At 32.5% G+C, this 12,352-nt stretch overlaps 1 pseudogene; it reads right to left on the bottom strand.

The window, feature by feature from the left end:
• Positions 1-2,985: 2,985 nt before the first annotated feature.
• LOC125850243 (isoleucine N-monooxygenase 1-like) lies at positions 2,986-12,029 on the bottom strand (annotated as a pseudogene).
• Between the last annotated feature and the right edge of the window lie 323 nt (positions 12,030-12,352).

Genomic DNA, 12,352 nt, shown 5'->3' with positions numbered 1-12,352 from the left:
TAAATATAATGATCATAATTTAGTATGAAACGTTGGTGGCTTAAATTGATTGCTACAACTTACATCAACCAATATTGAAAACCTTTCATTAATTGCTATAGAAAGTTAGAGAAGCTGAAAAGTTGAATTGAATATTAATGAGTAAATTAATTCAGTTATTCAATTTTGTAGTTTAAACAATAATTAATCATTTATCACTCAACAAAGAAGCCATTCAAATTGGATGAGTATTCATCAATTTTTGGCTTGTACTTTTTTATTTTATTTTATTTTATTTTTGTTAATGATTACACTATGGTTAAATAAAACTCATATTATATATATTACTTGCTAGTCTAGAAACTAGTTAAGTTAGAATAGGGAGAGAGGTGAGCGAGAGGGAGGGCGACAAATGAGATAGTCATGTGTCTCAAATACATATGAATCACATTTAACATAGACTAGATACATGTATTTGCATGTGTTTGGTGTGATTGCATGTATTTGGGATACCAGATACATGCAAAAGATATGGAAGGGAGGCAAGCAAAATTTGTTATATATCCGGGTACATGCGAATCTACTTGGATATATTGTATCTAGAATAAATTACACATTTTAATTCCATAAATCATGTATCTGAACACACCAAATTTTTGTAAGATTCGTAATATTATAAACTAAAATATATTTAGATAATTTATAATTATCTCATAAACTAATATAATTTTTATAAGTTTCTCTAAAATATCTCTCTATCTCCAAGGTTCACTCTTTTGAATTGAACTCATAAATTGAGTTCTTAGATTGATGTTACAATTTGTTAGTGAATATAAGCTATTGTAATTGCATTGACTTTAGAGCTTAGAAACTTATCCCCATCTAAACTCTATTACTTCTTTCGTTCTTATTTGTTTCTCAAATTTTAACTTGATACAGCTATTAAAAAATATTAATTAACATAGTGAGTTTACTATTTTATATTAATTGATAGAGTTTCAAATATATTTACTAACTATATTTTTTTAATGATATTAACTCAATATTAATAAATTAAGGATATACTAATAAAAGGGAAGTGCTAAATGGCCAGAAAAATTATACTATTTATTTTATTTTAAAACAAACTGATTTTTTTCCATTTTTCAGTTAAAAAGTATTAAAGTTAAAAGGGTAAAATTATTTAAAAAGGTAAAATAGCATAGATAAAATATCATTCTGGCTAATTCTGCCTATATTTTCTGGCCAAATTATTTTTTTTTCATAGTTATTCTTTCTTGATTTGTCAAAAATAAAATATATAACAAATAAGAACAAGAAAGTAATAAACATGTGCATTTGTGATAGCAACCATTACAGCTGTGGTACACAGAAAATGATGGTCACTTTAATATTTTTAATGGACTTTAAAATCTTAAAATCTCTCCGTTAAAGATATCGATGTTACGGTAGAAATGAGACCATGACTAAAAGGTGGAGAAGGGAATGATAGGATAGTAATTTAATTTATATGATGATTATTTTAATATTTAACTTAATATTAATTTATTTAAATTTGTTATCGTAAAATTATTTTTCCGCATGGAGTGTCACGTGGCATTTTTTTTTTAAATAAAAGAGAGTGGAGGCACATCATTAGAAGCTAGTTGAGGTGTGTTTCAGTAACTATTGAGTGATAGTTCAAGTAGAAAACTCACATTCTCAATAGTTCAGATATGAAACCCAAGAAATTGGGATAATTTAGGTGTGCTTTTTAGTACTAAGATCTTTACTTGCATTAATTAATTATCATAAGATTCAATGTCGCTAAAGGTTTCAAGGACATTTACAAAGAATATCAATTGCCTCTAAAAATATATTTAGCAATAATTAAATTATTATCAAAAATTAATTGCCACTAAGGATCACTGTTAATGCAGTGTTAATTGTCTTTGCATTCCATGAGTGTAGCAATATTTATTTCCCTAAAAAGATCTAAATTAAAAGGAATTGAAATTTGTGTTTATGGAAGACAAAGAAACCTTGATTCTTTGAGTAAAAGTAAATTTGAACAAGGAGAAAGAGACTTGATTTCTGTGAAAGAAAGAAATGTCTATTAGTATTCCAATACATTTTTTTTTATCTCATTCAATTCATAGCCAAATTCAAGTAGCAACAAATTTACAATACATGTAGTTGACTTCAAATATTAATTTTTAGGAGGAATCTAAATATATTTTTGATGATGTACGTCATGTAAAGTAATTTTTCTTTACCCTTGTTTTCCTCGAGCAACAATTGGAGTCACAATATTCTTGACAAAGACAAATATGATTTTTTAAGTACTATAAGTATTCCATGATTAGACACATTATCACTTAACATTGTTTTAAATTTTTAAATGTCTTTTACTTTGATTTTGCCCTCATTTTATTTTTCATTCACACCGAAAAACTGTTTTAAAAATACCGAATCAAAGTTGAAAAATGGAACCAAACTAGTTTAATTCAATATTTGGTCCACACTTTTTCTAAATCAGAAATCGAAGAATCGAATCGGGGACCAAACGTCCCCCCTTACAAATTACTGTCATTTGAAAAAAAAAATTGTCTCTGGTTCTTAAAAAGGGAAGAGTTAAAATATTTGATTATTCTGGCTACTTAATTTGACTGTAGCACGGTTGTCATTTACTTGTGCTACAATCATCAAGATGTTTGTCTGGTTTTATCTTTCATTGTAAATATTGGTTTATAAATTATAAGGACTGATAATTTTAATCTTCAATTTATGAGATAAGGAACTCCATACACTAAATATTTACTATATAAGTAAAGGACACACATGTTGATTACCCAATGATCTATTCAAATGATACTTTATTAAATTAAGTAAACAAAATAACAATCTTTACATATATAGGATGAAAAGACAATACTATAACTTAAACCATATGGTTAATAGTATATCCTAACAAAAATAATTTCACACACTATAACTTAGAGAGATGAGTACGAAAAACATTTTAGCTTAGAGATACATGTCCTTAGCTAATCTTGATTTTGTCTGAGCAAGAAATGGTAAGGCAAAAAAATGATTAATCTTAGAAGACTCATTTAAATCATTGCATGGTAAATTTGGTGGTAAATTATATTCTAGGTAAATCCTTGAAGAAGTCTAGCAAGTAACATTGTAGTAATTATTGAACCAAGTTTCACAGCTGGACAACTTTGTCTTCCAGTATTAAATGATAACAAACGTAAGTTTGAATTAGTGAGAACTACTTCACCAGCATCTTCCATTTTAAGGTGGTGCTCCGGCTTGAACTTTAATGGATTCTCCCACACTCTAGAATTCCAAGCAAGTCCAATACAACTTAATAGCACTATACTCCCTTTAGGGATGAAGTACTTTTCACTGACGATGGTATCAGAGACAGACACATGAGGAACATTAAAAGTCATAGCGGGGTGCAGTCAAAAGGTCTCTTTTATTATAATGACCATGATCCAGAAGGTCATATTTGGAAATTTTGAATATTCATTTAACTAGAGTGAATTAATTCACGGTTAATTATTAAATAGCTAATTTTAGTTAATGATTAATGGGGTGACCAATAATTTCTTAAGGGTTGGTATGAGGTATATGATGGTTTAAATAATAGTTGAAAAGTTGGTATGAGAAAGATTGCGTGGAGTTGATAGTGGACATGATTCAATAGCTTCATCTTGATGAGAAAGTACCATCAGGTTTGAAATTTGTGTTATCACCCTTGGATGAGACTCTTATTTATCATGTGAAGCTTAAATAGAAAGAGAGAGAGAGTTATAGTTTGAAATTTTTGGAGGCTATAATGTATTTGCTAAGAAGACATTGATACTAGTGATGGTTTGAGAGTAAGGTAAATGGATGGTCTGGTTATGATGTTTGTTGATAATAAGAGTGTTGACTTCAATGGAGTACTGTGCGAAGTAGGTGAGGTTTGATAAATCGAGTATGTGTAAGATTGTAATGAGATCAGGCAAGTTGATTGTGGCTGGCTAAAAATTGAGATATGGAGTCATCTATATATAATTGTTTGATATGTTCACTATGGAAAGAGTATCTTATGTTATCCGACCTTGGTTTTGTACATTTTTAGGTGCCACCTACTTCGTTTCCGACATGGTTTGGAGTGTAATTCGCTGCATATGCTCGTGTGTGTTTCTACATCTATGGGTGAATTCCTAGTGGTGGATTGGATGTACCGATCCTCTTGATAAGGTGAGATCCTTAGGCAGACTTGGTCATTTCATTTATGATAGATTTAGTGTTGTTTGAGATAGTTGAAGTATACTAGTGATTCTACATGCACAACCTTGCTTATGAGAACTTATATAAGAGCTATGAAGAGTTACAATTGTCTAAAAGTGTTGTTAGAGGTTCTACATTTTGACGTGTATCGCTTGTTAGGTGTTTACTTGATCTTGTTCTTCTTTGGGTTAGATAAGGTTGATTCTCCCTTGATTAGTACTTGATATCTAGAGATCAAATTTTTATAACTTAAGTTCATGGAAAGATTGTGTTGTGAAAAGGGAATCTTGATAAAATTGTGATGGTTAGTGCATTATGGGTGTCTGGTGGTTGGTTCAAGTTCACTTCTGGTTGTAGCTGGTATCGATTCAAAATGTTATCTTGGCTATGTGAGAAAAGATTCGTCATGATGGTTGTGTTAAGGTCCAGTGGGTTTCTGTTTAGATTGAGTTCATAGGTTAGCCTGTGGCTTGATAATCACTCTTGATTTATAAACCTTCCAAAGTTTGATTCGAAAGTTCAGTTCTTAGTAGTTAATCTTCATGGAATGGTCTTAAGGAGGAACTCACTTGGAAAGATGAACACCGTCTGGTAGGTCATAACTTAGACTTTTGGTAACGTCGATTATTCTTCCTTCTTCTTCCTTATGTTCGAGGACGAACATGATTTTTAGTGGTGGATAATGTAATGACCCGGAAGGTCATTTTTGGAATTTTTGAATATTCATTTAACTAGAGTGAATTAATTAACGGTTAATTATTAAATAGCTAATTTTAGTTAATGCTTAATGGGTCAGGTTTTTAATTTATTTATACCACTTGACCATATAGGGGAATAATTTATTAGGGTTGAGAATTTTTGTATCACAACTTAAGAAAAGAAGAAGAGAACGGAAATTACTTGTGGGAAGAGTCGACGTAGAAATCAAAAGATTACTTTCAGGTAATACGAATTTGCTATGTGTTTTTCCTTTTAAATTATTATTAAAATATGCTGGTAATTAAGTAGTTTTGATCTTCAATCCCTGCCAATATTGTTTTATTCAAACTGATGGGCAAGTATCATTTATGGGTCACTTGTTGGCAAATTTTAGTGGATAAATTATAGAGTAATTATCACCAATGATTGGGGATGATAATTCAATCATTGAAGGATGGTATATTATAGTGTAAATGCACAAACAACGTTCTGCTATTAGTTCAAGCCTAAGTATCGTTCCTTAAGTTTAAGTATCATTTTGTAAGTGGTTTTGAGTCCATTTTTTTTTTATAATTACCATATAATTCAAGTTTTTCTATATTGAAATAGATAATTAAATTGAAATAGATAATTAAATATTAGGGGTATAATCTTATATAAATACCATTAGTTTTATGATATTGGAAAAAAAATTGGACTTAGCCTTAGGCTTGAAGCTTAGGAACTTGATTATAGAGTTGGGTGTTGTTAGTTTCTGTCACGACCCGAGCCTACACCCTGGACGTGGCCGGCACTCGAAGACCATTGCTGGTCCCCAAGCGAACCCTCATCCTGGCTGACTACAAGCGGAAAACTGATTCAAGCATACAAAGCTTAAAAACTGAAATAACAGTTCATAAGACTTAAATACAAACTTTAAGTCCAAAGAAAACTATGTATAATAAAATATATACAACTCGCCATAAAAAGGAAACTTTAGTCTTTAAAACATTTAACAAAATAAATGAAGACTTCTAAAACTCTACTGTCTATCTATGAGCCTCTAAATGACAATGATGGAAGTCTGGACAATACCCACGACCTCCTAACAACTGAAAGTAAATGGAATCCTCCGGAAGCAATGAGGCTCACCATAGCTAACTAGAACTCTCGGATGTATCAACGAAGCTCCTGTTGATGATCCTGAATACCTGTGTCTGCATCATGAAAAGATGCAGGCCAAATGGCTCAGTACGTGGAATGTACGAGCATGTAAGGGGAATTCTAAAACATAAACATAAGCTTGAAACTTGATAAAAAGGAAACATACTTGCCTCTTTTCAATCTTACTCAACTCAAGGAATACTCCAAACTACTCAAACTTACTCAACTCAGAAGTACTCAAGGATAAGATACTCAACTCAGAGATTAGATACTCAACTCAAGGATATGATATTCGACTCAAAGATATGATATTCGACTCTGGATACTCAACTCTGGATACTCAACTTTGAATACTCAACTAAATATGACTGAACTCATTTCAATATAAAGCAATTTAAAACAAGTGCAATATAAAGAAACAAACTGTTTAAAAACATGCTGTCAAATCTGTGTGTATGCAAGGATACAACATAACTCTGAAATGTATATAAAAATACAATAAACTGATGTATATAAAAATACAATAACTTCTGTGGGAGTTTCTCTAACCGACAACCATCACATAAGAGCTATAGTGATGATACAGCGATCTACCTCACGCTGCCAGCGCATCCTATACCCGGCCAAAGGTATAGGACCTGAACTGCCTAATGGATCCACTAGTCTATTTCGAAAAAGGTTCATCTAAAAAGTATGACCCTTTTCTACCCATGGTGGCTACATGGTTTATGGAGGCTGTGAGTTGTCTAAACTCTCCCCCATATCGGTGCTCAATACTACTCCCAAAAATATACTAGCTCTTATGTTTTAAAAACATACTTCTTTCTGCTGATTTGAGATAATTGCTCAAAAACTTAGCTCAAAGGCTATCTTGGAAATCTCAGTTTCCCTGCTTGCTTCATTTAGAAAGCTATTACTCTTTTCTGAAAACTAGCCCGAAGGCCCTTTGGAAATCTCAGTTTCCGTTCTTATTTAAATGTGAAAACATTTATAAACTCTTTGGGAATACTTAGTCCCCATATACTTTTGAAGAAAAAGACTTCAAACTTTACTCTTTACTCTTTACTGAACTCAAAACTTAAGTCTTAAAACAAAGTTAAAACGTTTGTAAAAGACTTCTTAAAATATGGTTCATACCGAATTATGGACATGAACTACTCAATGCAAGGTTTTCAATAACCATAGATAGAACTCAAATACTTAGAACTCAAGAACTTCAATGATACTACTAATTTCAAGAATGCTCAACTCAGAGGGTTCGTGCGGAATTATGAGCATGAACGACTCAACTCAAGGACTCAAAGATACTTCTCTTCTCAAGACTGCTCAACTTATAGGATTCATGCGGAATTATGGGCATGAACAATTCAACTCAAAGACTTTATGGGTAACATGTAATAGTCCCATGCTTAGAAATATAATCTCAAAGGGGATTAGGAACTCAATACCCAAGACTTAGAACTTGAAGATACTATTGCTCTCAAAGATACTCAACTTCTGGAGTTCATGCGGAATTTATGGGCATGAACGACTTGACTCGTAGGTCTACATAACATTATGAAACTCATGTATGTGACTCTTCTCATTCTCTGACTTATTTCCTCAAAACTTAGTTCAAAGCAATAGTTGATCTCAAAGGATTCACAATTGAACTCAAAGATTTTCTTGAACTCTACTCTTAACTCTTTCTTGAATTTGAATTATGAATTCAAGAGTTATGATTCATGATATGAAGGATCTCAATAACAATATAGCTATTTGATAATTAGGAATAGAACCTTTAGTAGAAATAGGAATTCAAGAACTCAAAATCAACTTATCTCAAGAATACTCAAATCTAGGGAAAATATCTTAGATTACTCTTTTTCTGATCTGAAAGTAGATGTAGGGCGTGAGGACGAACTAGTCCAACACTATGATAGCCTTTCATACCTAGAAGAACAAGATTCTTGAAGAATCTTTAAGAATCTTGAAGAAGAACTTGATTAGAAGCCTTGAAACCCTAGCTTGAAGGTAAACAATCAAGAAAACCTTTCTTGAGATTCTCGAGTTAGCTTCTTAAAATCTCTTTAGCCAAAAATTATGATTTTCATGAGTGAAGATGAAAATCTGATTTGTTTTGAGCTTTTTATTAGTCAAGATATTCGTTGATGGTTTTCTTGGAGGTAAAAAGACAAAAACGATTATTTTCAACATATTCCCGTCGGCTAATACGTAACAGCACTGTATAGGTTACTAAAATAGTCATAACTTTTAACTCAGATATTGGATTGACGTGAAATTGGTGGGATTGGAAAGTAGATTCAATTACCTTTAATTGGATAGGTTATGGCTCACGTAACTCTTAATATTCTAAGAGATATGGTCGTTTAAATTTGACCCAAGCAGAATCTTACATTAAAACTTAATGAAACTTCAAGAATACATATCAAGAACTCTAATCTTTAAATTTCAAGAACGAAATTACGCTGAATAAATCATGATTGGCGTGTGGGTGAAAGAACCCAACACTATGGAAGCTTACATACCTCTTAGGGATTAAACCCATGGCGAAAATCCGCAACAAGATGCAAGAATCTCGACGAACGCTTTCATCCTTTTTCTTTTCTCCTCTTTTCTCTTCTTGAATTCTCAACTAAAACCCTAGGCGTATTTTAGGATTATAAAAATGAACCTAATAGGATTATACCCTTAAAATATTATTAAAAACGAATTAAATCTGGCTGGGTAAGGAAAAGACCAAAATACCCCTCTTTATTTTCGGCTAACTTTCCTTAACTGGACAGCCTATCTTCAAAAGGCCATATCTCACTCATCCAAACTCGAAACTTAGCAAACTCGGTGGCGTTGGAAAGATAATTCAAAGATATTTCCTACGGTATCTTGTAGCACACCTAACTCATCCTGAGCTAGGAGTTATAGTCGTTTGAAGTCAACCCAAAACTCATACTTAAGCATAACTTGCAAAATTTCAGATTTTGCTATTTCCAATTTAATTCTTTTTGGAACTGAAGGTGTTACATCTAGTGACCTTAACACTTAAGAAATTTTAAAATCCTTGGTAAAATCTCACTCACTACGAAGAACGGTTCGAGTCTTAGTCAAAAAAATTTCTGGGGTGTTACAGTTTTGAAATCTTATTGTGGTCATTTACTTGAATAGACTGCATTGATTTGGAAGTTCAAGGGAAGGGGAAGACTCAAGTCCCGGAGTGAATTCTTGATTGATTGAGGCAAGTGGATTTCTAAACCCTTGTTAAGTGTATGAAATTTGTGTATTTCTTTGTGGTATGTGTTTGGGAGTAATGGAACTTGGTGAAGGGTTGACTTGTCCACGTTGACTAATTCTAATGATGAAAAAGGGGTAATAAAAGGCAATGTGATTAACTGTTTGTGTGTGATGTGCTGAGAACGATTTGAAAGACTTCGTTGAAAGACATTTTTCTAATAAAAACAAACTTAAAAAAATGGAATAGACCATGGGTAAGGGCGAAGGATGCGGTCTCGTACCAATGGTGTGACGGGCATTAGTATGAGTACCAGTGTTATAAATGGAAAGTTTGTTATATAGAATGCGGGTTGTAATCCTAGAATGCCAAAGCATATGGGCATTAGCTGATATATTATTGACTGGATTTATTATGTGTGATTGTGTTCTTTATTGAACCTGTATACTTGTGATAGATAAGGTGATTACATATCATATTGATATTTGATTGAGATGTATCATCCCTTTTATTGAAATCATATTGTGCACATGCATTGACATGAGATTGAGTATTAGTTATTAGGCACGTGGAGATCGTCCATGCTGGGGATGGTGAGATGTTAAGATTATAATTTGGGCACGAGGAGATCGTCCATGCGGAATTTGTTTGATTTATTATAGTGCGTTGAGATCGTTGGCACAGACACGTGGAGATCGTCTGTGTCGGTATACGGACCTCGCGAGTCCCCCATTGGGTCATGAACTCTTGATGTATTTCCGAGGAGTATCATGTATATACGGTTGAGAGAGTACTTGATATTCTAGGACATATCATTTTATGGAGTCATATTGCATTGCATCCCATGACATCCTTCATTCTTGATGATTATGTGTTTTATTGGTGGTTGGAAAGTACTTGATATTTGATTACCTCTATTTGATGAACTTGATCTTGTGTGTTGATATTGTGAGTGCCTTTTTGTGGAAGTTGTGATTGATGAATATTGAGTTTGTTGTTGAGTGTATATGTAATTTGTTAAAGTGATTGTTGTTGAGTTGGGTGCTATGTAAATTGTGAACTGTTAGGCTGGGCTGATTTTATGCAGGTTGTAGTTGTGGAGGTTCGGTTGGTGTGTAAGAAGTACCCATATTTTATCCCCTTAGCTTGTGTTTAGAAGTTTACTTGCTGAGTACCGTGTGGTTTGGTACTCACCCCTTACTTCTACATTTTTGTAGGTTACTAGCCCGGACCTTTGTGATATTTTCTCTTCTCCTTGTCTGAGGCTTCTTATGGAAGTTTGTAAGGTAGTTGTTTGTCATTTCAGCGAACCTTCTTACTTCTATTATGATCTTGTTCTACTGTAGAAATAATGTCATATGAGGCTTGTATTATTCTTTTGATTCAGTTGTAATACTCAGAGGCTTGCACACGTGACAACAAGGTTTTGGGGATTTAGTTAAGTCGACTTGTTATCCGTTTTAGTAATTGTTATTGGACTTTTGTTTTATTTCCGCATTTTTATCTAAACGATTGGGTTTTAGGCAGGCTTGTCAGCGGGATAAGACAAGTGCCATCACATCCATTTTTGAATCGTGACATTTACGCAAGCCTTAACATAATTTCGCCTTGACAAGTCTGATTCTTGAACCCATCTATTGATCCCAACAACAGTGTTAAGTTCTTCTATAGCCTTTTTGCATTAACTTTGGTTGATTCAACATTTCTGCAATTGCCCATTCAACTGTATTTGAAGGATTATCCATTGTTGCCAGCATGAGTTCCTGTACATTATTTGTTTGTAACCATGTCAACACTTTTTGACGAGATGAGCAATAATTTATGTTTAAATTTTATTTTTTATGATGAGTTAATAGGTAGAAGGGAATGAGAATGTACTACTTATCAAAAGTGCATATTTTAGAGAGATGATGTGTTTGGTCAAACATTTAAGAAGAATAAGTGTTTTTGAGTAGCAGCAAAAGTTAAGTATAAAGTATTGTATTAACAAATATTAACAAAAATATTTTTTAAATTAATTAGCCAAACACAAATTGACAAAAATATTTTTTAAATTGATTAGCCAAACATAAATTGCTACGATCCTCCAAAAGTATATTTTTTATGAAGCTATAAACTCATTCCAAAATAAGCATATTTTGAAGCTTGATCAGATAGTCTATCAATCATAAAATTAGACAAAGGTGATAAAACAAAGTATAAGTAATTGAATGTATACTTACTAGCACTTGTGCCTTAATCTCTTTAACATTCATCAATGGATTTCCATTTGTATCTTTGAGCATGATAAGAACATCAAGGATGTTCTCTTCCAAAGATTTGTTGCCATCTTTCCATATTTGAATCCTATGATCAACTTCAATATCTATATGTTTTGTTGCTTTAGCATAGGCTTCCTTGATAATTGCCTTGTGACCATCCAAATAAAAAACACTTAACCATGGTAAGTAATCTGATATACTAAAACAATAAACATATTCAAGAAGTGTAAAAACTGCATCAATTTGCTCCTCATCTTGTTCTATAATTCCAAATAATGATCTCTTGCTATAAATCATATTCCTAATTACATTCCCACAATGATATCTTGTCACTTTCCTCAAATTATAACAAGTTGGTTGTTGCATTGATTGTAAATAAATCTATGAAGGTGGTTAGCTTCTTCGTCCCTTTTACAACGAAGCCATTGAAAAGATGTTGGTGACAACACATGAGAAGTAGAAATAATAATAAAATAATGAAAACGTGAAATAGAGAGTGTGAATAGTAGTTCTCCAAATTTGGAGAACTACTATTCAACTCTAAATTTGAAGAATAGAGGGTGATTTGGAGGTGGGTTGGAGTGTCATTCTCTATTTTACTCTCCAAATATAGAGGTGGGTTGTAGATGGTCTAAGAGGGCTCAAATGAACGCAGTTAGTCGACTAATTAAAATTGAATCTGCCATAGATTAAGATTATCACAACTTTTACTGTGTATTTGTTCATTAGTCTTTCCGAATATGATTGATAGACTCCATCTCTTCTTCTACTGGTT

Source organism: Solanum stenotomum, unplaced genomic scaffold (genome assembly GCF_019186545.1).
Source record: "Solanum stenotomum isolate F172 unplaced genomic scaffold, ASM1918654v1 scaffold15738, whole genome shotgun sequence".
Classification (NCBI taxonomy): Eukaryota; Viridiplantae; Streptophyta; class Magnoliopsida; order Solanales; family Solanaceae; genus Solanum; species Solanum stenotomum.
This window is presented reverse-complemented; position numbering and strand designations above follow the sequence as displayed.